General features: G+C 43.7%; 1 protein-coding gene across 1 annotated transcript in view; it reads left to right on the top strand.

The window, feature by feature from the left end:
- Positions 1-26142, top strand: part of OPCML (opioid binding protein/cell adhesion molecule-like) — a 930171-nt gene that overhangs the window by 406556 nt on the left and 497473 nt on the right. The window lies entirely within an intron of this gene.

Below are 26142 nucleotides of genomic sequence, written 5' to 3'. Positions count from 1 at the left end.
GACAGGGTTTCACCGTGTTAGCCAGGATGGTCTCGATCTCCTGACCTCGTGATCCACCCGTCTCGGCCTCCCAAAGTGCTGGGATTACAGGCTTGAGCTACCGTGCCTGGCCGTGCTCCGGCTTCTTTAAGAGTGATAGTGACTCATTTCTGGCATAACCACCCCACTGCTCCCAAAGAAGGCTCTACCTTGATCTCCCCAGACAATCCTCCTGTGAATGGTCAGGCTTTGGATCCAAATTGGACGTCTGCTGTTGAGACTGAAGGATTACTGAGCTGATGGGATGTGCCCAGGGTGTCCTAAAGGTCAGCTGGACACCATGTAACAAAACAGCAGCAGCTTCAATGAGCAAGCAGCACCATCCTCAACTGCACATGCTCTAATAACTAATTGGACAAAGTGTCCACAGCCGATGATCAAGTCAAAAACTGATACTTACTCTCTCAATGACAGCATCAAATGTGCAGGTGGGGGTTGAGAGAATTTGGAGGGGGCAACCGACTTCTCAGGGACACACTCAATGGTAGAATGGGATGAAAAAGAGGAGACTTAAATTGTATGTCTTCTTTGCGAGTAAATTAACTTTGTTTTACTTTAAGTGGGAAGCCTAGCGGTTGCCTGGGGCCTCTCTCCTTTCACTGACTCAGAGAGGCAGGCTGAAAAGAGTAGGAAAGAACATTTGCAGCGGGAAATATATGGGTGATACACTGCAATGTCAAATTGGAAGATTTCCTCATATGCACAAATCAGGATTCATCTGAATCTCCCATAGGATCTGCTCCAAGTGGCATCATTACCAGTTCTTAATTTATGTTGCCCCATTTGCAAGTATCATGGTGCGTAACCAAGTTAGGACGAACAAACCACAAAACCTAAATAACAGGCCTTCAGAGATGAAGAGGACAGCCATCCGTTTACATTTGTAAGCTGCTAAGTAGAATTGAGGTGGCTGTCTGGGTCTGCTGCTTTTCCCAGTTCAGAGAGCAGGTGAAGTGTGGTGTTCAAGGAAGGAGGGGAAGAACAGGGCTGGCAGTGGGTGAGGGAATTTTTTTCTCCACTCTCCTCCTCTACCTTATCCCCTCTCTCCTTCTCAAGACTGAGTGCATCAGCCTGCGTGGTTAATCAGGACCCTAAATCCTGAAGCGTGGTGGATGCTGCCTGCCCAGTCCATCACTCTAAGCCTGCCTTCCTTCCCTTTTCCGACTGTCATCTAAGGCCGCCCCCTGGGTGCCAGGGTGGAAAAGATGCTGTGCTCAGAGTCACAGTCTGAGTGGGGTCTGTCTGACGCGGGACAGATCACTTAAACTCTGGGCCTCGTCTCTGCCATTTGTAGAGTTGGGACACCAGAACCACTTCCCATCTTCCCCTGGAGGGCGGTTGGATGGAGTGAGCGCTGAAGTGCATATGGCTGTTTCAGTTCTTCACCACTCCTCTCTCCTGTAGACCTGAAGGCCAGTCTCCTGCAAAGTGGACAGAGCTTCCAAACCAGTGCCCAGAGCTGTGAAAACCAACAGCCTGCGATACTTCCCTCCCTCTTGTTTGAGAGAGGTGGGTGCCATCATTTCCATTTACCAACTGCAGTAAGAAGCAGACATCTGGAGGCCGCAGGGCAGTCTGCATGGATTGCACGTTCCCTCCAAGTTTATCGTCTGTGGCTGAGAGCTCTCAGTACAAAGTATCTGATCAATGGCATGAGGGAGCGAGCTTGGTCAATGTTAGAGTGAGGCAGCGGGCAAACCTCACCTCACAGTACCTGGGCCACAGGAGAGAGGCTGCTTTGTGAAGAGCAGTAGAGGGAATGGGAGCTCCCAGTGGATCTCCTGAAGGGAGGAGGGAAATGAGACCTCTGGAGTCTATAGGGGTTTTTAGCATTTTGAGAAATCCACTTAATTTTCTCCTGAAAGGCAGCTATTTGGAGGCAGACAGTGGAAATGCTGGCTGTGTGGCTGCCTGGTGGCCCCAGGGTGACATTCTCACCTTTAACACCATGCCTCTCCAACATCGGATGGTAGCTGGGGTGGGGAGGGATGAGAGATGGGGAGGAAGAAAGCATTAGCCGAGTAACAACTGCAGGACGGGCTGTAAACGGGGCAATTTTGAGTTAAATGTGATCATCATTCCGTCTTTGCAGATGAAGTAACAGAGGTTATGAACTAGCTGAGTATGCACAAGTGATGAGTAACAGTGTGAACCCATGAATTCCTCAAGGACAGGGACTCTTATCGTTTGCAGTTTGTACAACCAGGACCTGTCTGCTCTGGTGCCTGGCACTTGGTAGGGACTGATTTAAAGGGGGATGTGGTGAGATGGGGAGCAGGGTGGGTTACAGTGGCTTTTGTGGAGCCCCTGTGAAGTATCAGGCAGAGCCACCCATGCCTTCTGTGTATTACTTGGTTTAATTCCCACATCGATCCCAGGTCAGCATTCTTATCCCCATTTTATAAACCCTCACATGCTTGCTAAGGTCAAAGTCACTGCTGCTTACCATCAAAATTGGCCTTTTTCCCACTCAGAGGATAGAGTCCCCCTATTCTGAAGCAGGTGGAGCTTTCTCGGTGACCTGCCTGCTCAAGACGCACCTCCCAGATGCCAGATGTGCAAGCTGGGCCTAGCTTTGTCCTTTCTCAGCTTTGGCCTCCGAACTATCAAGAGCGGTAACTCCTCAAATCTCCCATGACCCGCTGCCTCCCTCATCTTCCCTTCCCTGCCTCTCCCCTTCTGAGTGGTCAGCAGGTTTTCCTGTTCCTCTGGGCTTGGTGAGAGATGCTGAAGACAAAGCCTGCATGTGGAAAGTGGCACTGCCTCTCAGCCTTAGTGATAGGAACACCCCCCTGAAAGTGGCGCTGCCTCTCAGCCTTAGTGATAGGAACACCCCCCTGAAAGTGGCACTGCCTCTCAGCCTTCGTGATAGGAACACCCCCCTGAAGAGCTATTTAAAGTTTAACTGATCAGAGGAGGTGGGAGCTCCTGACACTCAGGAATTGGGTGCCGTGCCCTATTGCTGACTGAGGGAGTTCTGTTCTTTTAATATTTGATGGGGCTGCCTTGGAGACATTTATTTAAGCATGCTTCATTCATCGGAGTCTCCTACACAGGGGAAACTTACAGGGGAAGGCACCACGGCTTCTCAGTACTCAGCAAAGGTCAGGAGGGGAACGGCTGACAAATTGGACAGCTCTTTTTAGAAGTTTAATCTCAAATGTGCGTGTGTGTTTTCCCCTTGTCTACAGTGAACATGGGGTCTAGCCCTGTCATGTTACTGGGCCTGTGTGAGGGGGAGTTCCCTACTTATGCATGAGACAGACAAGGATAGGAGATAGAGGTCCGGGCATGGTAGTTCATGCCTGTAATCCCAGCACTTTGGGAGGCTGAGGCAGGCAGATCACCTGAGGTCAGGAGTTCAAGACCCAGCCTGGCCAATATGGTGAAACCTCATCTCTACTAAAAATTCAAAAAAAATTAGCCTGGCATGGCCAGGCACATTGGCTCATGCCTGTAATCCCAGCACTTTTGGAGGCTGAGGCGGGCAAGTCATGAGGTCAGGAGTTCAAGACCAGCCTGGCCAACATGGTGAAACTCCACCTGTACTAAAAATATAAAAATTCACTGGGTATGTTGGCAGGTTCCTGTAATTCCAGCTACTCGGGAGGCTGAGGCAGGAGAATCTCTTGAACCCGGGAGGCAGAGATTGCGGTAAGCCGAGATTGTGCCTTTGCACTCCAGCCTGGGAGACAAGAGACAAACTCTGTCTCAAAAAACAAAACAAAACAAACAAAACAAAAGATGGAAGATAGAGCATGGCAGGGAGCATCTCCGCACTCTCATTGATCATGACCTCTAATACCCAGAGCTCCGAGCATCAGCTCACTCATCATCCCTGTGTCCTTACCAAGAAGGTCATTAGTGGGCATTAGTAGCCCCATTTTTCTTTTATGCAGCCAGAGTCCCAGAAAGGCTGAGTGATTTATCTGGCAGCACACAGTACAGGCACAGGAAGCCTATAGTACAAATCTCAGCTCTTAGAACTCTAGTCCCTTGCTTCAGTCGTTTGGAAATGGAAATAAGACGACATTATCACAGGGCTACCATTGTTAGAAATGTATACGAACATCATTAATAACTTGTAAGGTATTTGCCAGTGTAAATTCATTCTCTCTCCTCCCTTTACTTTTGAAACGACATTCTCTACCTCCTGTCATCATGGTTCCAACTCCCAGATTTTTTGTTTGTTCCTTCCTCTCTGTTATCCGCACATTCACTCAGCAACCGTAGCCTGCCCATTGGTTATACCTTCCAGTGCCAACCCCTCCTGCACACAGCTGAGGGCACAGCGCCAGCTCAGGGCCTCACGACCGTGTCCCCACCTTCAAATCAGTCTTTCTACCTCCAAGCTCTTTCTTATCCAGTGTGCCTTGTGCACTGCCGTAAGTGTTACCTTGCTCCTTTCTGTTTGTCCTGCCTCTCCTGTGCTCACAAGCTGTGAGTGGCTCTTCATTGCATTCAGAAGAAAGCACAAGTATTTAAGCCCCACATTTAAAGTTCTCAACACTGTGACCTTATCAAACTTTCCAGGCTTCCTTCCAGCACAACTTTTTCTCAACTGCTACCCCTACCCCCATGCCTCATTTGCTTGCTGACCAATTTAATAATTACCTTTCTCTGGTTGACCCTTAAGAGGTTCTCTTTTGCTATAATTGCCTTTTCCACCTTCTCCCTTTTCTGTAATTGCCAGTCAACATTGCGTCTAACTTGCAAAGCTTCAGTAAATTTCATCTTGTCATAAATGTCCTGTGATATCACCACTCTCCCCCACCTTGATAAAATATGTCTTCATTTCCACAGCACTCTGCCTCTGTTATAGCACTGTCATTAATCGTAGTCAGCCCTAGATTAATTAATAGTAGACAACTTTATCTCTTTATCCCCCAAAGAATCAGGTAAGCATACATTATAAGCCCAAAGCGTATTTGTTTAAATGAATTCTCACCTGGTCTCGCTCGCTGCCACTTTCTGCTGATTCCCATAGGCCACCTGAAGACTCAGCTCCCATCTGGCTGCCGTTGTTGCTAAGAGCCCAGGATACCTCTTGCCTAGATGCCCACAAAGTAGCTGCTTTCTACTTCCCAGAAACTTGAATTAATTCACTGCTCGGCTGGGCTAATTTCACTTTGTCTTTCACCCAGATGTCTGTGTATTGTTTTTGATTCATTGCTTGAATTTAGATCTATAACTTCTACTTGTTTCACTGGAACATGATGGTAACATCTCTTAGCTACCTGTTACCAAAAGACATGTAAAAAATAGCTCCTTTTGTTAGAATATAGACACTTGATCACTTCTTTCAATTCGTTTGAGATAAGACTGGATATAAACATATAAAGATAAGGATGGATATACATGTGTAGGAAGTCAGACCATAATCAAACTCATCTAATCACTTATGCACTGGACAAATGCTTATGAAGCTTTGACTGTGTGCCGGCCAGCGTGCTGGATGCTTCCCGTGTGCACGAAAGCACAGCTGAAGGCTTCCCCAGGCTTGCAGGAAAGACTCCGGATAGGTTCTCACAGATCGAGTCAACCCTCCTTGCCATCACTTCTGGATTGGGAGGAATTTGAAATGGATACACCAGCTGCCCGAAGAAATAAAACAATGCTGAAGAGGGTCAAAAGGCAACCCTCTAAACAAAAGGGACAAGGGGTTGCTTAATGGCATGCATGTGTGTCTCCCTTCAGGCTGGAGCCAGGCTCTACACAGGGCCTGTGCAGGCAGGTGGCAAGGAGTGCCATGGTTGCATGGGGCTGAATCCTCACAGAATTCCTGGGAACCAGCCCTGGGGAGAGAGTGCCATGGAGCAGAGATGGGCTGCTGTTTTTTCCCTGTTTTTCTTGTGACTGAAGCATTCTTCGTGCAAGAAAAAGGGAGTTGTCCCTCCTTCACATGCCCTTCTTGAAGCTCCCCTCAGTGTCCTCTCTCAGAGGAGAGAAGAGGATGAGACACAAGGAGGCAGGCAGACCCTGACAAAGTGGCCTCTCTTCACATCCAGACATAAAACAAGAACCAGACAAAACAGCATGAGCTCAAGGGCCATACGAGCCCTCCTCCATCTCCATGGAGTAGCGTCTCAAGAGCCCTGTGCCGTGCTTCTCTCTTCCCTCTTCCTGCCTCTTAGAAAGAGCAATGTGGTTTATAAGCCGATTGCAGCTAGTATTACAGCAATGGAATGTGGAAGAAAATAACAACAATAGTATTTATTAACCTAGAAAGATAAGTAGACACTTTCTCAGCAGTCCTGGCTTCTAGTTGAGAGGTTAAGGCAGGCCAATAAACATTCCTTTCCTCATTTACCCCACAAGGAAAACGACATCATCCGATTCATGCCTCCTTTATCTCAGTTTGCTCTGGGGTCCAGCTGAGATGAGATATGGGGAAGGGCTTTGAACAGTGCATTAGTTATTCTAAAAGATCCTAAGTGTTCTAGTAAGCAACGCACAGATTATAGTACTTAATCAAAAATTGTTGTTGTTCCTCTCTCACATGCCACAATACTATGTGGGTCTGCAAGGAGTCTCTGCTCCATGCCGGCATTCTGGGACCCAGACTTCCCTCTTGCTGTGGATCTGGCACCTGCAGACCTGATGTTTCTAGGTCATGCTGGTCATTCCACCGCATAGAGAATGGGAGAGGAGAGGCCATGGCCTCACCCTGGGATGGTCACGTTACTCTCACTCTCATTCCACTCAGCAAAACTAATGATAGTGTTCCACCTAAATGGAAGGGAGTTATGAAGGTAGTTTCTGTGAGCCTTAGAAGGAGAGACAGACCTAATGAGCATCTAACCAGTCTCTCAACAGTCACTGTAGGCTACTGTTCATATGTCACTGACATTCTATTTTGGAAACAGAGGAGGCCAGACTGCTTCCTCCTCACATCCATCCAACATCCAACTACACTCTGGAGTCAGACTCACCTGCTAAGGCCCCTCACATGGAGCAGATATTCAGTACACACTGGGGCTGTTTGTGAGGAATGTGGTCTCTGGAGAGACTGGACTGCAGGTATCCAACCACATCTGAGGACAAGAACCAGCAGCATGGCCCATGCCTGAGTTGCACAATTACAGTCACGTTGAAAGATGCACGGTGCAGGAATATGAGAGGGCACTTGGAGTTCTTTGCGCAGACTTTGTTGTATGGGCAGAGACCTCCAAGTGCCTTCTCATATTTCTTGCACTTGGGGAAAAAGGGTTTGGACTTTGGCCTGAAGTCATCAGAATTCCCATCATACAACAGCCATCTCTATGCCGTGCTCACCCTACTTTCTCTTTTGCACATTCCTTCACACCTTTCTTAGTTATCAACCATTCAGTGTGTCAGTGGAAATAGGCAGCTCATGCACTTTTATTCAGCAAAAAGCATGAGAAACGACTGTGTGCTCTGTACTGCCAGGACTACCCATGTGAGTAAGGTCAAAGTCCAGTCCTCATTGGCCTGATAGTCTAGGGATAAAAATAATAGATAGTAGTTAGTATCTGTAGTTTGTATTGTGTAAGCAATTCTGATAAAAAGGCAAACTAGGTCAGGGGAAGTTAAAGAAATTACAACCAGGGACATCAGTGCAATGTCTTGAGCAGAGTTCAGGCTCCAGTGTGAAGCTGGGAAGGCTTTCAAACAGCAAGGGTGACATGGACGTAGGTCTTGGGAGCAATAGGCCAATCATTCTGACCAGAGTGGAATAAAGACAGGCCACTGGGGAACATGTTGAGAAGAACTTTGAGTGCCAAGCTACAGACTTTTGAATTTATTTATTAGTGAATTGCAACCTTTTTTGGTTTTGGATTAGTGAAATCATATTGTCAGAACAATACGTTTTAAAAAGTGTTCTGCTGGTAGAAGACATGGTGGATTGGAATAGAGGTGAGACTAGAGGAAAGTAAATAATATTAATAAGTAATACTTATTGAGAATTAATACACAACCAGCTAATCATATCAACTGCTCTGTGATGTATGTACTATCATCATTTAATAGAGCTCTTAAAAGTCAGAGCTTAGGCTCTAACCCAGCAAACCCATGTCCTAAGAACCAAGGAACTTGGCATAGGAATGAGGACAGCTTGAAAGTCAGGGTGGAGGTAATGAGAATGAAAGGAAAGATGGATGAGGCAGAGCATGAGAAGGAAGAATGGATCAGATTTGTTGATAGATTGAAATTAGGGGATACAGAAGGTGGAAATATTAATCCTCATTATTATCCTGAATGGTTAAATAGTATTGTTAAGGAAATTAGAAGGCAACATTTGAGTAGGAAGGAAAAGGTAATTTTAGCTTCAGATACGCTGGTTGAAGCTATGTTGACAGCTCAATGCAATAACTTATGCTGTCCCTGGAGAGAAAGCAGGTTTTAATTCTTGCTGGGAGCAGCCAGGTGAAGGTCCCAGGAGGCAGGAGAAAGGTGAGATTCAATAAAGATATGGGAAGCATCTGTGTGAAAGCGACAGTTATGAACTGCCGTCATCTGTAGGTAATGAAGGAGAGAGAGAGAGAGGCTTAAGATAGATAGAGATAAGGGTTGAGAAGAATGGGAAAAGGCTAGGGCTGCCCTGGTTGGGAGAGGACTTGAGGAACCCAAAAAAGATGAAGACTATTTTGTGGAGGAAAATTTGAAGACTTGTTGAAACCAGTTCTGTATACACAGTTGATACAAACTAAAGGGAGAGGGAGAGCAAACCAAAGAGAGAGAAAAAAGAATGTGTGAACTCCAGGAGGGCTGGATCTGGAAACAAGAGTAAGGATTCAGTGGAGAAATGGGTGAGGCCTCATGGGAGAGCCCTGCTTGGAATGGAGACCACATGCCTTCCCCATGCTGCCTTGTTCCTCTCCTTCACCCGCTGCAGCAGTGGTCGTTTCACTCCACGAGGCAATCTCAATCCACACACGTTGGCATTCAACTCATTCTTCTTCTTCTTATTATTATTTTGAGAAAGAGTCTCTCGTCACCCAGGCTGGAGTGCAGTGATGCAATCTTAGCTCACTGCAACCTCTGCCTCCTGGATTCAAGTGATTCTTCTGCCTTAGCCTCCCAAGCAGCTGGGATTACAGGTGCCCGCCACCATGCCCAGCTAATTTTTGTATTTTTTTAGTAGAGACAGGGTTTCACCACATTGGCCAGACTGGTCTTGAACTCCTGACCTCAGGTGACCTGCTCACCTCAGCCTCCCAAAGTGCTGGGATTACAGGCATGGGTCACCTCGCCTGGCCTATTGTTATTATCTAGACGGAGTCTCACTCTGTCACCCAGGCTGGAGTGCAGTGGTACAATCTCGGCTCACTGCAACCTCTGCCTCCTGGGTTCAAGTGATTCTCCTGCTTCAGCCTCCCCGGTAGCTGGGACTACAGGTGTGTGCCACCACGCCCAGCAAATTTTTGTATTTTTGGTAGAAACAGGGTTTTACCATATCGACCAGGCTGGTCTCAAACTTCTGATCTCAGGTGATTCACCCATCTTGGCCTCCCAAAGTGCTGAGATTACAGGAGTGAGCCACTGCGCCCGGCCTCAACTCATTATTTTTTCCCTCTTTTCCTCTTCTCATTAAGACTCCCTAGTCACCTCAGGAAAATTACATTTGTTCTCTTTTATTTCCGTTTGTGAGAGGAAAATATAAAAGTCTAATCATGACGGATCCGAATGAGAAGCACTGGAGTCATATGTCTACTGGAGGAAAACTCAAGCCCTGCATTCATATGTAAAATTAGACATGGCCCAACAAAGGTGATATTCCCTGTTCCCACAGCTCCTAAATCATCAGGTGCTCCCACTAAAGAATAACAGTTCAACCTGCCTCATTTCTTCTTATTACTCCTTTCCATTTCTAAGTGTCAGAACCCCAATAAAAACAAAGCTATTTATTTAGATCTAAATATTCAATGAATGTCTCCTTAGTGCTTTCTCTGGAAGAGCAGATGATCTGAAGCCAGGCAGATTGGATTCAAATTCCTGTTTCACCACTTATTAATTGTTTAGCACTGGGCAACCTCTCTGAGTCTCAGTTTTTTCACCTGTAAAGTGGGGATGGTAATAGAGCTTACAGGAAGGTTAATGTGAAGATTACATTCATTAAGATATTTAAACACTTAGAATGGTTTCTGGTGCACAGTAAGCCCTGTAAAAGTGCTAGCAATGATTATTGTTTTGCTGCGCAAGGAGGAATTTAATGTAGTTTCTACCTTCAGTGAACTCATAGAAGGGAGGCTGATTTATATAGTTCAATTGTTCTCACATTTTGCTTAATTATTAGTGTAGCAGCACCATAATGAGTGCATTTCAGTAACATGTGTTAAATTATTTTTGTGGGCTCGTGGAGGCACCTTGACAATCATTTATGGCATATCTGGAAAAATGTATGCTGAGCTCCATACAATCAACAAATACTTTGAAATACACTCCATTCTAATTTGGGAAACTTAATTTGTACTTAGTATTCTAAGTCTGTTCATTTGTCTGGGGAGGAGATTCATGTCAATGAAAGACCCTCTTTCTAGGTTTATGAATGGAGAATAGACTTGCTGATCATTCAGGCATTCCGGGCAATGCTTGGGAGCTCAGTAAAGGCAGGTTCATTATGTGGGCATCCCTATGAATGCCTACTCTTGGAGAAGACCTGAGTGAGACCATCTGAGGGTGTCAGAGAGGGTTTGCTCTAAGGTGCAGCTTTGGAACCAGTAAAATCTACAGCATCTACCAGGAGTGGGTGGGAGATGTTGCCTTCATCTGTGGGAGGAGGGGCTTCTTTTCAGGCATAAACGGGATTTGGTAGTCCAAGAGGATAATGGGAATGACTGTGGAAGGCGTGTTCATTACCATGGATTTACAAACAGGAAATTAAGCAAACTGTCCTATTTTCAGGTGAAGAAACTTGATTTTAAGAGGTTAGGAAATTTGCTCCAAATCGGAGCTGTCTAGCCACCGTAGAGGAGATCTATATATGGAGGAGGAGGGAAATAGGTTTCTAAGATGCTCCTTTCACCATATGGTTACTTTGATTGAACAGAGGCACCCCTTGTCTTAATCCGTTTAGTGTTGCTGTAACAGAATAGCTGAGGCTGGGAAACGTAAAAGGAAAAGAAGTTTATTTAGCCCACAATTCTGGTGGCTGGAAAGTCCGATAATATGGCACTGGCATCTGTTTGGCTTCTGGTGAAGGTCATGCACTGCGTCAAGACATGGCAGAGAAGCAGAGTAGTGAGTGGGTGTGTGTGCAAAGAGACCAAACATGGGGAGGAACCACCCACTCTTTCTGGAACTAATTCAGTCCCGTGAGAGTGAGAACCTGCTTTCAGGAAAGCATTAATCTATTCAGGAGGAATCCACCCCCATGACCCAAACACCACCCACTGGGCCCCATTTTCCAACACTGCCACATTGGGAATCAAATTTTAACATGAGTGTTGGTGGGGGCAAAGCACATTCAAACCCTAGCACCTACCTTCCTAAAAGAACTCTTGAAAAGGGAACCTGTATTTTAGCTTCTTGGTGCATGTAATTTGCTGTTTGCAAACCTCTCTAGACTGTTCACACTTTCACTGGAGGTCGATTTTTCCTGACATGCTTAAGAGCTCCTGATGTTGCTAGGAAGTGCAATTTGCTGCTAAAGTGTGAAACTTCTCCCTAAATGGAAAGGGGAGGAATATGAAACAATGACACCATTTTGGTTCTTTTTCCCAGGCAGGACATAAAATGTTAACTTGGAGTGAGTCTCCCCCTTGACCAGGACCTTGGCCTGTCTCAGGCAACCTTGATATTCAAAGTGGGTTTATAGGAGCAGAATAACATAATGATACACCAAATTCAATTTTACGGATCCTAAAGATATCAGAAGCAATATGACCAGCATGATATTGACTCTTACTGAAGTAACTAATGCATGAGAGATATCTAGAACTCTTTGACATTCCTTCTGTGCTATGAGTCAGTCCTTTATGTAAAACAAACAAACAAACACATGGCAAGTAATATCAGCATCTTTAGAAGAAAAGTGTTGTATCCACTTTGCTTCTCTCTGTGCCTAAGTAAAACTGCATAAAAGTAAAAATCTCCATTTTAAGTAGAGTTAAAATATAAATAAGCAAATATAAGAATAGCATTTACACACAAATCTCCAAAGACCATTCACCAGCCTTCCAAAAGAGTGAATGCATTAGTAAGGCAGAATAGTTGTTCACTTGGAATCATTAATAAAAGCACAGACTTAGAAGAGTTTTTCAAGGGAGGCTCAGCCAAATGCTCTGTAAAAATGCCCCCACCTCCCAGAACCTTTCCACAAGTACCCAGAGCTTCCTATTGTTAAATAGGAACTAAACCAGTGATGACAAAATCATCCTTCACGTTAATGGTTCTTTTGGCCTTTTTGTTCCTGCAAATATGCAAATTCTTTTGAGGGCATCCATCATAACCATTTTCTCAAAATAATTTACATTTTAAAGCAGACTTCTGATGACCATTCCCTTCTATTGAAAAATAATATTCCCTAAAATACCCCCACGAAACACATTAAAACCCCTTCCCCACCAAATACACACACACACATATACACACGTGCACATAGAAACTGCAGTGGTATTTCCTTAACTAACAAAGCCCAACATTTTAGGTTCTTCAAAATCGAGCCACATCCTACATTTCCAATCTTACTTCCGATGTAGCATTTCTTGTTCCACCTGCTGACTCCCTTATTCTCTCTCTCTTTCCCTCTCTCTATTCCCCACCCTTTCTCCTCTTCCCTGTTCTCTTACTCTTTCCAGCCTGAGTGCCTGATTCCAGGAGCTCCTCTTCCTGGAATACCCTTCCTCCCACCTCTGCCTCTTGTAAGCCTCCCCAGCCCGTTAGGAAGCAGCTCTGTTTTTAGTGTTGGACGTTTCCAAGCCACTCTTGGCTCCTGGTGTGCTGCGAAGGCCTCAGTATTGATCTGGAAGCTGCTTTCTGGAGCCTTGATCCCAGTCTGCCTCTGCAGTGCTTGCAAACTCTGTCTTCTAGGAAGTGGGAAAAAAAGTTGGGGCTCTGCACTGAAAGCTCCTTCTGCTTTGTTTGAGGGTGGGTTTGAGTTTGGCAGTAGTGGCATAGACACCACAGTCAAAAGCTTTATTCCCACTCTTCCATTGCTGTATTTCTCTTCATGCATGTTGTTCCAAACTCTTACTCCTCTATCTTGACTCATAAGAGCCCTTCTTCACAAATAGAAACCTAAATGGGTTTTACTGTATGCATTATTAATTTTTCTTACATGTCTCCTACTCTCAGTCTCAGACACTACATCCCCGAGCATCTGCAAATGCCAGTAATGAGTTTCTCATACTAAGTAGATAGATTCTTAGGTCTTTTGAATAAATATGGGTGAGGAACAAACTATCAGAATGAGTCTGTGAAGGGTAATATGGTATTTCTTGGTCAATATTGCTTTTTTGTCCCACAGTGGAGTTCTGCAGCTGTTATATATGGCAATTTTCCAATTTGGGTAATTACATTCTGCTTACCTCTTGTTTCTCTTGTGGTTCTAAGATAACTTATCCTTCATGTCCTTTCCTAAATAAAACAAAAGCCTACTTTTGGTTCCGCTATTTGCAGAGGCAACTGAGGTAGAGAGAGGTAGCAGAGTGGAAAAAGGGCGCTACTTTGGGGGTCCTGCACATAGACCCTCCAGCGCATTCTAGTGGGAACGCTAACTCCATAGAGCCTCAGTCTTCGCATCTGTGTTTTGGGAGTCTTCTGTCCTACTCTGAATTGTTATGGAGATTACACAGAATATTACAATGAAAAGGACTTTTAAAAGTACTCTAAATATCTATGGGAGATTGTTGGCCGCCCACATAGAAAATTCAGCTGGGTAGGGACAGGTTTAGCAGAGCATTTCCTAACAGAGGAAACCCTCCTTCTGTCTCAAAAACAAAACCCAGTCTGTCCCAACTGATAAAAAAATAAAAATAAAAAAACCCTATGGAGGGTAAAGAAGAGGACTCACCATGCCTACCTCTCGCACAGAGAAAGAGACAAAGCTATTGAGGGAAAAACAGGACAGAAACAGGAGTCAAAGGATGTGATTCTGGTGGAACCTCAATGGTTAACTAGCTAATCATGTGTTAATCATGAGGCTAGTGTGTCCGTCTTAAATTCCTCAGTAACAGGCAGGGATCACTAACACTTCAGCTGTTATTTATTGTTATGAATATTGTTGTGAAGATCACAAGAGATAATATAAACATGTGAATACCATCAAATGAAAGGCCCGTGTGTTGTTAATTAACCAAACTGGAGTGCCAGCCAAAGCAGGATATGCTAAACGGGGAGAAAAATGCCTTTCAGAGCAGTTTTTCCAGAAATTTCCTTTTAGTGATTGTACAATTCAGTGCTCTTGATTCTAAAATGAATATGAGGCTGTTTTCAAGAAAGAAAGGGAATCAGTCAGTGTGTGTAAAATGTGCAATAGAACAATATCCAATAAATGAAGAGGAGGAGAGTCTGGGAATGGGAAAAAATACTCCAGAAAATACAAGTAAAAGAAAGTGACTGTAATTATGCACAATAGCTCTGAGCCAAGGAACCTTATTGGTGTTCCCTGCTGCCTTCCAGCTGGGGTGCGGGGAGCTCTCTGTGCCCTCCTGGCACCGAATGACTTTGGGTACAGGGAGAACAGCGCCACCTGGTGCTCGTAGCAGATGTGGCTCATGTCACTTGATCTGGGCTGGGCTCCTTTGCAGGGTTCACTCAGGAGTTCCCTTGGAGCAAGGAAGGCAGCAGACAAGATCTGGAGCAAGTCGGAGGATATTTCAGAAGAGCCCCTGGCTGAGGAGACGGAGCAGGAAGAGAGGGCTGAGAGTGAGCTCCCAAGGAGTGACTACCCAGTTCCCCTTTCTATCCTGCCTCCACTGCCCTGGAAACAACAGCACGGGAGGGATATGCAGCTCACCCACCCACCTGAGACTCTGAGGAAGGCCTCTAGAAAGAAATGGAAGGACTGCCTCAGGACAGAGGTGCCTCAGTCCCTGGTATTTCCAGTGTTTGGGATGAAAGACCTTGCACCGCTGAAGAACTCCCTCCTATTATTTTATGTGGATTTCATTTTGTAGACGCTTAAACCACTCTGAGCACCTTTCCCTAGTTAAGTCTGCAAGTGGGGAAGTGAAGCAGGTTTTGTGGTGCTGGTCATGTGAGCAGGAGGGGCCATGGGATGAAAGGCCTGGGAGTTCCTTATTAATAGTTAAGTGGACAAGGCTGATGATGGGATATCTTTTTATTGGCCCCACAGATAAGTTATAATACACAAGCTTGCAGGCAGCTCCTGTGATTTGCATTGATACAATTCAGGCTGAGGTTTTCATTATATGGCAGGGATGATACAGGAGCCTGTATTATCAAAGGCAGCTGAAAGGAGTTCAGGAGCGATCTCATATTCTGTGTATGCGTATTCATTAATGGTTAGTAAGGTGCTTTGTCCCGTGTGATATTGGATGTTTCATGGTGAATCATTAACAACTTGAACAGCTTTATACATATGTCTTATTGATGTGTAAAGTCATTGCAACCTAGGCTTTTTTCCCCCCGAATGAATGAGTTCTGCTTTACTTGGGCGTCTGCAAAAAGCCTAGTGACATTTTCAGTGAGCACAGGCATCTTGTGGGTGGGAAAGGGGCTGGCAAGGCAAGTCCCAGGAAGCTAAGAAACACAGGAATGGTTGGTTTTTAAGGAAATAGCGTGGCGGCTGGGGATGTTGTTAATCAAAGGGAGGGTGGGTTCTGTAGCTGCTGCTCAAGGGAAAGAGAGGGGAGCTACTACACTTCACAGGGGACGGCATAAGGGACACATTGTCCGAAGGTGATCAGGGGTTCTTCTGGAAAGGGGCATTGGGAGAACGAACGGGCTGCCCATGTTGCCCAGGGGGCAAGGAGAGGAGAGTAAATGATGAGCAGCCCGAAGGTGAGGGAAGGGCTGCATGAGGTAGACAAGAGAAGATGCCAGAGTATGTAAGAAACAAAAATGTTTAGCAGCTGACAGTAAGAAAATTGGGAAGCTTAAAACAAAGGAGGCAAGGCAGCTTTTCCTGGCTGGAGATGGGAAGAATAAATGGGATCAGAGTTAGAAACCAATTATCTCTGATTGCACAATCAGGACACTGCTTCCGAACCAGACTCCAGCCGCCCTGCCACCCAGGGGCCTGAGGCCACCTAAGGATGATGTCACATCTCAGGAACTGTTGCCTCCGATTCCACTTAAGCCCTGATTATCATTAGGCAACGTTTGGAGGCCATGCCTTCTGAGTTCTAACAAAGCAGAGAATTTTCAGGCTGTGTGGGACCTACTTTGCAGGCAGAATTTTAATTTCTGAGTTGTTAGACACCAGACAACCTGAAATAAACTTTCTGATTTCTCTAACATTAGTTCTAAGCCCTCACAGAGCTTCCAGAAAAGTTCAGGACTTCATGCTAGCCCTAATGCCTCTGGCCAGTCTACCAACCACCCATCTCCATACCTTTGGCCCTTAGTATCTTTGTGGACTTCGTCCCCCCAGTTTTTTTTTTTACTTCCCTTTGTAATCCCGGGAAAATACTGATCTGCTTTCTATCACAGTGGATGAGTTGTATTTTCTATTTTTTTTTTATGTAAATAGAATCATGGAGAGTGTACTCTTGTTTTGGCTGGCTCCTTTTCAGTCAACATAAGTATTTTGAGATTCAGCCAAATGTGTGTACCAATATGTCATCTCTTTTCATTGCTGATTAGTATTCCATTGTATCAGTACACCACAGTTTTGTTGGCCGTTCAACTGTTGGTCAACATTTGGGATGCTACCAGTTTGCAGCTATCATAAAGCTGATATGAATGTTAGCGTACACCTGCATTTATCTTGGGTGCATGGCTAAAAGAGGAATGGCTGGCTCATATAACAGGTGTGTTTCACTCTTCAAGAAACTGTCAAACTATTTTCCAAAGTAGATGTATCATTTTACATTCTGACCAGCAGTGTATGAGAGGACCGATTCCTCCATATCCTCACCGACACCAGGTATAATCAGTCTTTTTAATTTTAACTGTTTGAATAGTGTTGTAGTGGCTTGTCATTACAGTCTTAATTTGCATTTCCCTAATAACTCACGATGTCAGGCATCTGTTCACGGGCTTATTATCCAGTGGTGTATCCTCTTTGGTGAAGTGTTTTTCAAATCATCTGTTTTAATTGGGCTGGTATTTCTTGCCATTAAATTATGAGAGTTTCTGTATATTCTATCTACAAGTTCTTTATTAGCTGTATGATTTGAAAACGCTTTCTCTCGGTGGTATTTGTCTTTTGGTTTTCTAAACAATGTCTTTCAAAAAAGTTTTTAATTTTGATGAAGTCCAAATGTCGCTTTGTTATTTTATGAATGTTTCTAAAAGTTTTACAGCATTATATTTTACATTTAGGTCCGTAATCCATTTTAAGTTAATTTTTGTATGTGGTATAAAATATGGATTGAAGTCCATTATTTTGCATATGGATATGCAATTTTTCCAGCACCATTTGTTTAAAGGACTATTTTTTCTCCACTGAATTGCTTTAACACATTTGTCAAAAACCAGTTGTCCATATAAAGACAAAAAGAACATACAATTAGACATCTGGGCTCTGTGAGGTTCAAAGATGTTAAGACAGCACTTGAAATTTTAGGTCTTAAAATATATGCAAACATTCATGGGCAGGTTTTTATGTGGACATAAGTATTTAACTCATTTAGGTAAATACCTAAGGGTGTTATTGCTATATCATAGAGTAAGCCTATGTTTAACTTTGTAAGAAACTGCAAACTGTCTTCAAAATTGTCTGTGTCATTTTACATTTCCACCAGCAATGATTGAGAGTTCCTGTTGCTTCACATCCTTGCCAACATTTGGGGTTGTCAGTATTTTTAATTGTAGTACATTTTAATGGTCTGTAGTGGGAGATCATAGTTGTTTTACCTTGTCATTCTCTGATGACATATGATGTTGAACTTTTAAAAATAATTTTCTCCTATGTTATACTCTAGAAGTTGTGCTGTTTTGCTTTTTACATTTAAATTTATGGTCCACTTTGATTTAATTTTGGGGAAAGATGTAAGGTCTGTATCTTACATCATTTTAGTTGCTGTCAAAACATACCACAGTCTGGTTAGATTATAAACAACAGACATTTATTTCCTACAGTTCTGGAGTATGGGAAGTCCAAGATCAAAACACACATTTAGTGTCTGCTGAAGGCCTGCTTCCTGGTTCACAGACAGCCATCTTTTGCTCTGTCCTCACATGGTGGGAGGTACAAAAACCCTCTCTAGGGTCCCTTGTGTAAGGACACTAATCCCATTCATGAGGTCTTTGCTCTCATGACCTATTCCCCACCCCAAATTCCCACCTCCAAATATCATCACACTGGGGATTAGGTTTCAACATAGATATTTTGGCAGAGGCAGTGAAGGAGTGGCATAAATATTCAGCCTATAGTGGTCTCTGTCTAGATTCTTTTTTTTTTTTTTTCTTGGCATGTGAATGTTCAATTATTCCAGCACTATTTGTTGAAAAGACTATCTGTTATTAATTAAATTTCCTTTGTTCCTTTGTCAAAATTTAGTTGACTATGTTTGTGTGGATCTATTTCCAAGTCCCCTGTGCTGTTACATCGATCTCTTTGTCTCTTCCTTCACTAATAACACGCTGTCTGGATCACTGTAGCTTTGTATGTCTTGAAGTTGGATAGTACCAGTTCTCTTACTTTGTTCTTCTTTAATATTGTATGGGTTATTTGGGGGTCTTTGTGTTTCCATTAAAGAATTTACAGTCTTAAGTCATCGTAGTAACGTTTTAATAATATTGTCTTTCTATCCATGAACACGAAGTATCAATTTATTTAGGTCTTCTTTGATTTATTTTATCAGAATTTGTAGTTTTTCTCAAATAGATCTTGTACATATTATGTTAGATTTATATCAAAGTATTTCAATTTTTTGGTGCTAATGTAAATTAAAAAATGTTTGGCCAATATTTCTAAAAACATTTTTTATGTTCCTTTCTCCTTTCCTATAGCAACTCCATTTACATGTATATTTCACCTCTTGAAGTTATCTCACAGATCATTAGTGTTCTACACATTTTCTTTTATATTTTCTTCTATGCTTCATTTTCAGTAGTTTTTGTTGTTGTATGTTTGAGTTCAGTATTTTCTTCTTCATTGTTCAATCTGTCATTATTCTTATCTAGCATTTTCTTTATCTCACACATTGTAGCTTTTTATCTCTGGAAGTATGGCTTAGATGATTGTTGTTTGCTCATTTTTCATGTCTCTGCTTAACTATTTGAACATATGGAATACAGTTATAATAATTGTTTTAGTATCCTTGGTTACTAATTCTAATATCTGTGTCAATTTTTTTTCAATTGACTGATTTTTCCAATATGAATCATATTTTACTGCTTCTTTATTTTTATCTATGTATTTATTTTATTTTAGAGACAAGTTCTTGCTTTGTCATTCTGACTGGAGTGCAGTAGTGTGATCATGGCTCACAACAGCCTCAAACTCCTGTGTTCAAGTTACCTTCCTGCTTCAGCCTCCCAAGTAGCTGAGGCTACAGGCATGTGCCATGACACACACAGCTTTTCATTATTATTATTTTTGTAGAGATGGGCTCTTGCTAGGTTGACCAGGCTGGTCTCACACTCCTGGCCTCGAGCAGTCCTCCCACCTCAGCCTCTCAAAATGCTGGAATTGCAGTCATGAGCCACCACACCCAGTCCTTGCTTCTTTACATGCCTGATACTTTTTAAATTAAATGCCAGACATGGGGAATTGTATCTTGTTATGCACAAGATATTTCTATTTTTCTATAAGTATTATTGACCTTTGTCCTGGGATACATTTGAATTACATGAAAATAATTTCATCCATTTGGGTTTTGTTTCTGAAATGTACTAGGCAGAACTTAGGACTACTCTTCTTGGCCCTGTGTGCTGCTACTACTAATCCTCTCTCCTGCCTTGGGTAGTTCCCTTACATGCATGGTCTGATCTGTACTCAACTGAGTACTTGGGAGGATTTCTTTGTAGACCTCTGAAGCTCTCTGTTTGCGTAGCTAACTCTCTCCTCTCTAGTACTCCATTCTGGAAACTCCAGCTGCTTTGATCTCCCCCAGACTCTCAACTTCATCTCTTCAACTCAGAGAGTCTTTCAGTTCCTACCTGTTTCCCCTTCCCCTATGTAAACTCTTAAGGCAATGAGTTGTCACAACTGTGGGTTTACTTTGTTTTCCAGCTCTCGCGGACCTCTGTCTCTCATCAACTGATGTTCAGGGCCTTGCAGATTATTGCTATAGGTTTTCTGTCTGTTTTTTTATTGTTTCAGGTAGGAGGTCAAAACTGGTCCCTGTTACTGCACTGTGGCCAGAAGCAGAAGCCCCAGCTACAGAGAGGGCTTCCTGGGGTCCTTATGAGACAGACAGGCTGAGCCGCTTCTTCTCCACTCTCTTGGCCACAGTAACAGCTCTCCCTCTCATGGTGTCAATGAAAAACTGGTTTTAAAGATCCAGTTTTCTCAGGCGCAACACTGACAGGCCTGGGAATCTGTATCTTTTCCACCCTGGAGTTCACAGTCCGTAGACAAAGAGCTCCCACCCATGAGAAGGCTGCTTATGCCAAGCTGTGGCTGAGGCTCCTTCAGAGGCTTGCTCTTCTTCTGAGATACCTCCAGGGGTCCTCTCCACTGGCAGGAACTACACCGTTTGAAAGTCTGAGCCATGCCCTGCACATGAGGGAGAAGTTCATTTTGTGGAGTAGAAAACTTGGCTCAGGGCGTGATACAGAAAAGTGGATTCCAAAAGGAATAAAAGGAAACCCTTTCTGGAGATTATTCCCCTTCCATTTTTTTATCCCTCCTACTTTTTACATTTGAAATGGAAGGGGAGGCTGAGAAAACTATTTGCCAGCTCCTTTAGACTGACTCTGCAAGGCAGGCATTAGGACAACTGTCAGAAGAGCAATGAACCTGGATTCCACCTCCATAGGGGTATTCGAGGAATCCCTTGGGCACGAGGGGATGGGGCTGCCAATGCATTTGGCACTCTTCATTAGTTCCTTTATTCCATCAGTTTTCAGTATGCCTCTACTCTCAGCAGTCACTGTGAGGTGCTGGAGATCAATGGGTGAGGAAACCTGTGGTAAAGAATATCAAGACTAAGGACAGCAAGCAGGGGAGCTGAAGCTCGCATAAGGGATTCCTGGAAAAAACTCAAGGGAAACCAGTCGTGCTGTGCTGATGGGGACTGATGGGTGTCTGCACCACAGGACCAGCGTGTCTTAAAAACCACGTTGTCTTCCATGTGTGGAACAAAGTGCATAATCCCCCGTCTTCTGCTGGCCAACCAGACCCATCACTCAGAGCCCTGTTTGGAAGCCTGTCTTATCACTTGTCTCTTATGTCCATATGAGGTGCCCCTCCTTGATGCTTGCATAGTCCCTTATATTCCCCTTTTAGAAAAATACATTTTAGTATTTTTCTTTTTTTCTTCTCAAATAGATGATAAATTGTGATGATAGCAATTTGTTTTGTTCACATTTGTATCCCTATGAGCACAAACCTGTGCACATTGTAGATAATTAGTAAATATTTATTAGATAAATGACTTTTTTTTGAGACAGAGCCTCTGTCTCACCCAGGCTGGAATGCAGTGGTACAATCTCAGCCCACTGCATCCTCCACCTCCCGGACTCAAGTGATCCTCCCACCTCAGCCTCCCGAGTAGCTGGGACTATAGACATGCACCACTACGCCCGGCTAATTTTGTATTTTTTGTAGCAACAGGGTTTTACAATGTTGCCAGGCTGGGCTCAAGCGATCCTCCTGCTTCGGCCTCCCAAAGTGCTGGGAGATTACCGGCATGAGCTACCATGCCCAGTCAAGATAAATGAGTTTTGACTCATTTTCTCCTTCAAATGATCCTATGAGATAGTCAGAGGACCTATAATTATCATCATTTGACAGATATACAAAGGGGATCCAAAATGGTTGGGTCTTGAAACCTTAGAATGATAGCATTTTAAATTACCAGGGATCTGGAAGAATATCCACTACAGGACATGGCAAACCCATTTAAGCCTAGAAGTACAAGATGATGGATCAAAAGGGGGAAAGGGGCAGATCTAAGGACAGCTTCTTGTTACCCTTCCTAGGTTTACAGATACTCTCATTATATTTTGAAAGTTTGGAGATGGGAGAAAAGAGCTAGTGTCAATAGAGTTAGCCATGCAGTGAAAATGTGGATGCCATCTAAAGTAGCATCCCACCACTTCTCTGCCAGAATGCTGAATTAAAAAGAGCCATATCTCTCCCTACCTACCCCTCTTCCAGGCACTCTCTTTTTCAGTGATGACGTGCACCTTCTTCGCTGCTACCCCCTTGTCAACCTCCTGCATGTGAATGTGGGTCCCTGTGGCTTCGAATCCCAGGAGGCAGCTGGAATTCCAGGCCCAGTTTCTTTGAGTAGCTGGGTAGCCTTGGACAAGTTACTCAATCACTTCATTGTTCTCCTAAAAAGAATTATAAAAATATGGACTTGAAAGATACACATCAATAGTGGCTGCTTATATAGGATTGGGCAGAAGGAGTCAAAAGAGACTTAAACTCCATCTGCAAGATTTTTATCCGTTCTTTAATAACGTCTAAAGTAACAGTGACAGAATGTAACACGTTACATTTAGATGGTGGGTACATATGCATTCGTCCATTGTCCCCTGCGTTTTTCTGTGTGCTGTTTGTGATGATTAATTTTATGTGTCAGTTCGACGAAGCTAAAAGATGCCAGATAGCTGGTGACACATTATTTCTGGGTGTGTCTGGGAAGGTGTTTCTGGAAGAGATGAGCACTGAAACTGACAGGCTGAATTCAGATCACCCTCACAGTGTGCGTGGGCATCATGCAGTCCACCGAGGGCCTGAGCGGAACACAAAGACACAGGAAGGGAAAATGTGTTTCTGTCTGAGCTGAGACATCGCCTTCTCCAGACCTGGAACCTGAATGCTCCTGATTCTTGGGCCTTCAGACTCAGATTGATTTATACCACTGGCTTTCCTTCTTTCCTGGTTCTCCAGCAGAACGTGGCACTTTTCATCCTCCATGTGAGCCGATTTCTATAACTTCTCTGTCTCATTTGTATATGTGTGTGTGTGTGTGTGTGTGTGTGTGTGTAGTACCTATATATACATGTATATATAGAGTATATAGTGCATATATACACATGTACATAGTATATATAGTGTATATATGTGTGTGTATATACACTATATATACTATATATAATATATATGCTATATATACTATATATACAATATATACATGTATATATACACATGTCTTTATATATTATATATATTTTGTATATATAATATATATTATATATATTATATGTCTATATATATATGTCTCCTTGATTTTGTTTCTCTGGAGAACGCTAATACACAGTTCACATACAACCATTAGGGGAGGGATTATAGAATGATGATATAAATATCTTAAAGGCTTTGGTGAAAAGCAGAGATTCTGTATGTGAAACATGAATACGTAGCTGATGCAGTAGGTGCTAGAATGTTTGCAGTATTTGGTGGGGTAGAGGAAGAGAAAAAGAGATAGAGGCTGAATTACAAAGAGTTCTGGTAGGGAAGCTCAAACGTAGACACAGGAAATGGCTTTGATTAATTAACCACAACTGAATCCAGGGAAGGGATGTTTTCACTTAGGGAAAATAGATACAAGTCTATATAAAAGTGACCTCCTCAACTTCCTGGGGTAGCTTAGCTACCCTCTCTGTACATCCAAAGCATTGAGAAAGGAGCTGCCTCCCAGTGTTGCTTCTCGGAACCAGGATTGTAGCCAATCAGCGTATCCCCAGTGATTGCAATCACCATTCCAAACAACTGCCTGGACAATGTGGAGCTTAGGCCGCTGGGGCTCTTTGTCCTTATTTGTATGAATTCCCAACCCATATGGGGTTTAACCAGAGACAACTGCCCAGTACGTCCAGGTACGCACAGGAAAGAAGTGACTCCTCATTGGGTGTCCACTGGGAGGACCTCACTTCCTTAGGTCTCTCCGTTCTCTTGCAGGTAGAAAGAAATTGAATGGAAAGATTATTCAGGTTCCTATGCTGGTTTTGAACAAACTGCTGGCAAAGTTATTGTACAAGGAGACAATGAGGAAAATGATGGGAGGGCAGAGGTGAGGAAAATATTTGGAGGATCCAAATCAGAAGGGTTCTGCAGGGGTGCATCAGGCTTTCAGGGTTGCAGAACATGATGAAGGCTGAGGAACAAGGGACCTGAAGATAACGGCTCAGTCTCAATGCCCCCATACTGCCTGCTGGGCTCTGCAGAGGGGCTCTGTGATTGGAATGGACACCTTTGCCCTCTGGGGATGCTCAGCAAATGTCAGGCTTTAATGAGATTTCCCACACTGTTGAGGGACTCTTGTGAAGTGTGTGCCACTCATAGCAAGCCACCAGTTGAGGTTGCATTGACTTATCTCTCTGGGAAGGGGCCACTGAATCTGTGATGGAGTAGATACGCCATAAAGACGGGTGCCCTGGGCAGAGGAGATGTCCTGATACCAGGCTGCTGTGGTTGGCTGCATCCTAATGAATTTGCTGAGAGCTTTGCAAAGAGCCCCCAAACTGGGGGAGCCCGAGGGCTGAGAGACAACTGTAAATGTCAGACTGCTTAACCTTCACCTTCAGGGAAAGCTGGACTTAAGAGAATCAGAGAATAAATTCACTTTCTTAAAATGCCTTTTTCAAAAAGATTTCCTGAGGGCATGGCTTAAGTATGGGAGAAATAGACTAATCCCCCCTCTCATTTGCACTCTTCGCTTACATTTCCTTCTCTCCATTGGGTACCCACCTGCAGAGCATAGATAATGCCATTTTCTGCGCCCTGAAGGTGTGGTTGTCATTGCTGGCATTCACGTTGAAGGACAGTGACCACATTGACAAACTTTGACCCAACCCATGCTGCCAGCTTCTCGGAGGTGGCTCTGCTTTTGTCTGGCACAGAGACCGCTTGGCATATCCCACTTCCTCCTTTTGGTTTTATTTTCTGAAACCTCAGATGGCATGGAATGGTCGACACCAATGATACCAGCACTTAGAATAATTATAATAATGAATTAATTAAAACCCCATAATCCCTTAAAGCACCAGGGTGCTAAATCCGAATGAAAAGTCACAGAGAGAGACCCAGGAAGGATGCCACTCAGGAGGAGGTGACCTTTTGGCATATGCTTATTCAGGGGTTGGGTGCATGGGTCTTTAAAGAACTCTCCAAGAACCCATCCATCTGGACCCCTGTGTTGCTCCTCCAAGCATGCCGGGCTGACCAGATGGCCCTGGATAAAGCAGCTTCAGGGGAGGGAGGTGGGGAACCCGTCCAAAATAGCTTGTCACCCTTGGAGGCTGCCCTTGGCTCAGGCACATCCCTTGTTTAAATCTTAAAAGCAAAGATTTTTTAAACTGTGTGTATGGGTTGTCATTTCCACCAGGGCAAACAATAAAAAGACTACCCAGCAAATACGCATCTAAATAAAACACAAACAGACTTTGATAAACAACAATATGGTCTCTAGCATGAGAATTTCTTCACCCAGGGTCTCTGTTTAATATTCATGATCTTTTCAAAATCTTTTAAAGTCTGAGAAATACAAGGGTAGCACAAGGGCGAGAATCATCTGTCACCCAAATGAGATGGCTGATCCCAAACCATATAATCAATAAAGCGTCTGGAATTGAGGGAATTTCTTACTGAATGATGTCATAGGAGAAAGTTCTTCAAATCCATGTCCTTGGGGTTGTCACAGTGTACGCACTGGTCTGAGAGGGAATTGATTCTGCAGATTGAAATATTCTTTTCCAAGTCACTTCGTAGGAAGAAGTCATGGAAAAACATTATTTCTGCTTTCAGAAGGCTCTGAGAGAATTTTAGAATATCTATCTTTGCAGTATTTTAGAAGCACATTGCTAGTGATTTCCAAATGAAAAGGGAATGTGAATACCTTATAATGATGAAAGCAGCTGGAGAATAGAATTACTTGCTGGCTGTAGGGCCAC

The sequence above is a fragment of the Mandrillus leucophaeus genome, unplaced genomic scaffold (assembly GCF_000951045.1).
Source record: "Mandrillus leucophaeus isolate KB7577 unplaced genomic scaffold, Mleu.le_1.0 Scaffold533, whole genome shotgun sequence".
Taxonomy (NCBI): Eukaryota; Metazoa; Chordata; class Mammalia; order Primates; family Cercopithecidae; genus Mandrillus; species Mandrillus leucophaeus.
Note: the sequence above shows the minus strand (reverse complement) of the source record. Positions and strands in the feature narration are given on the sequence as shown.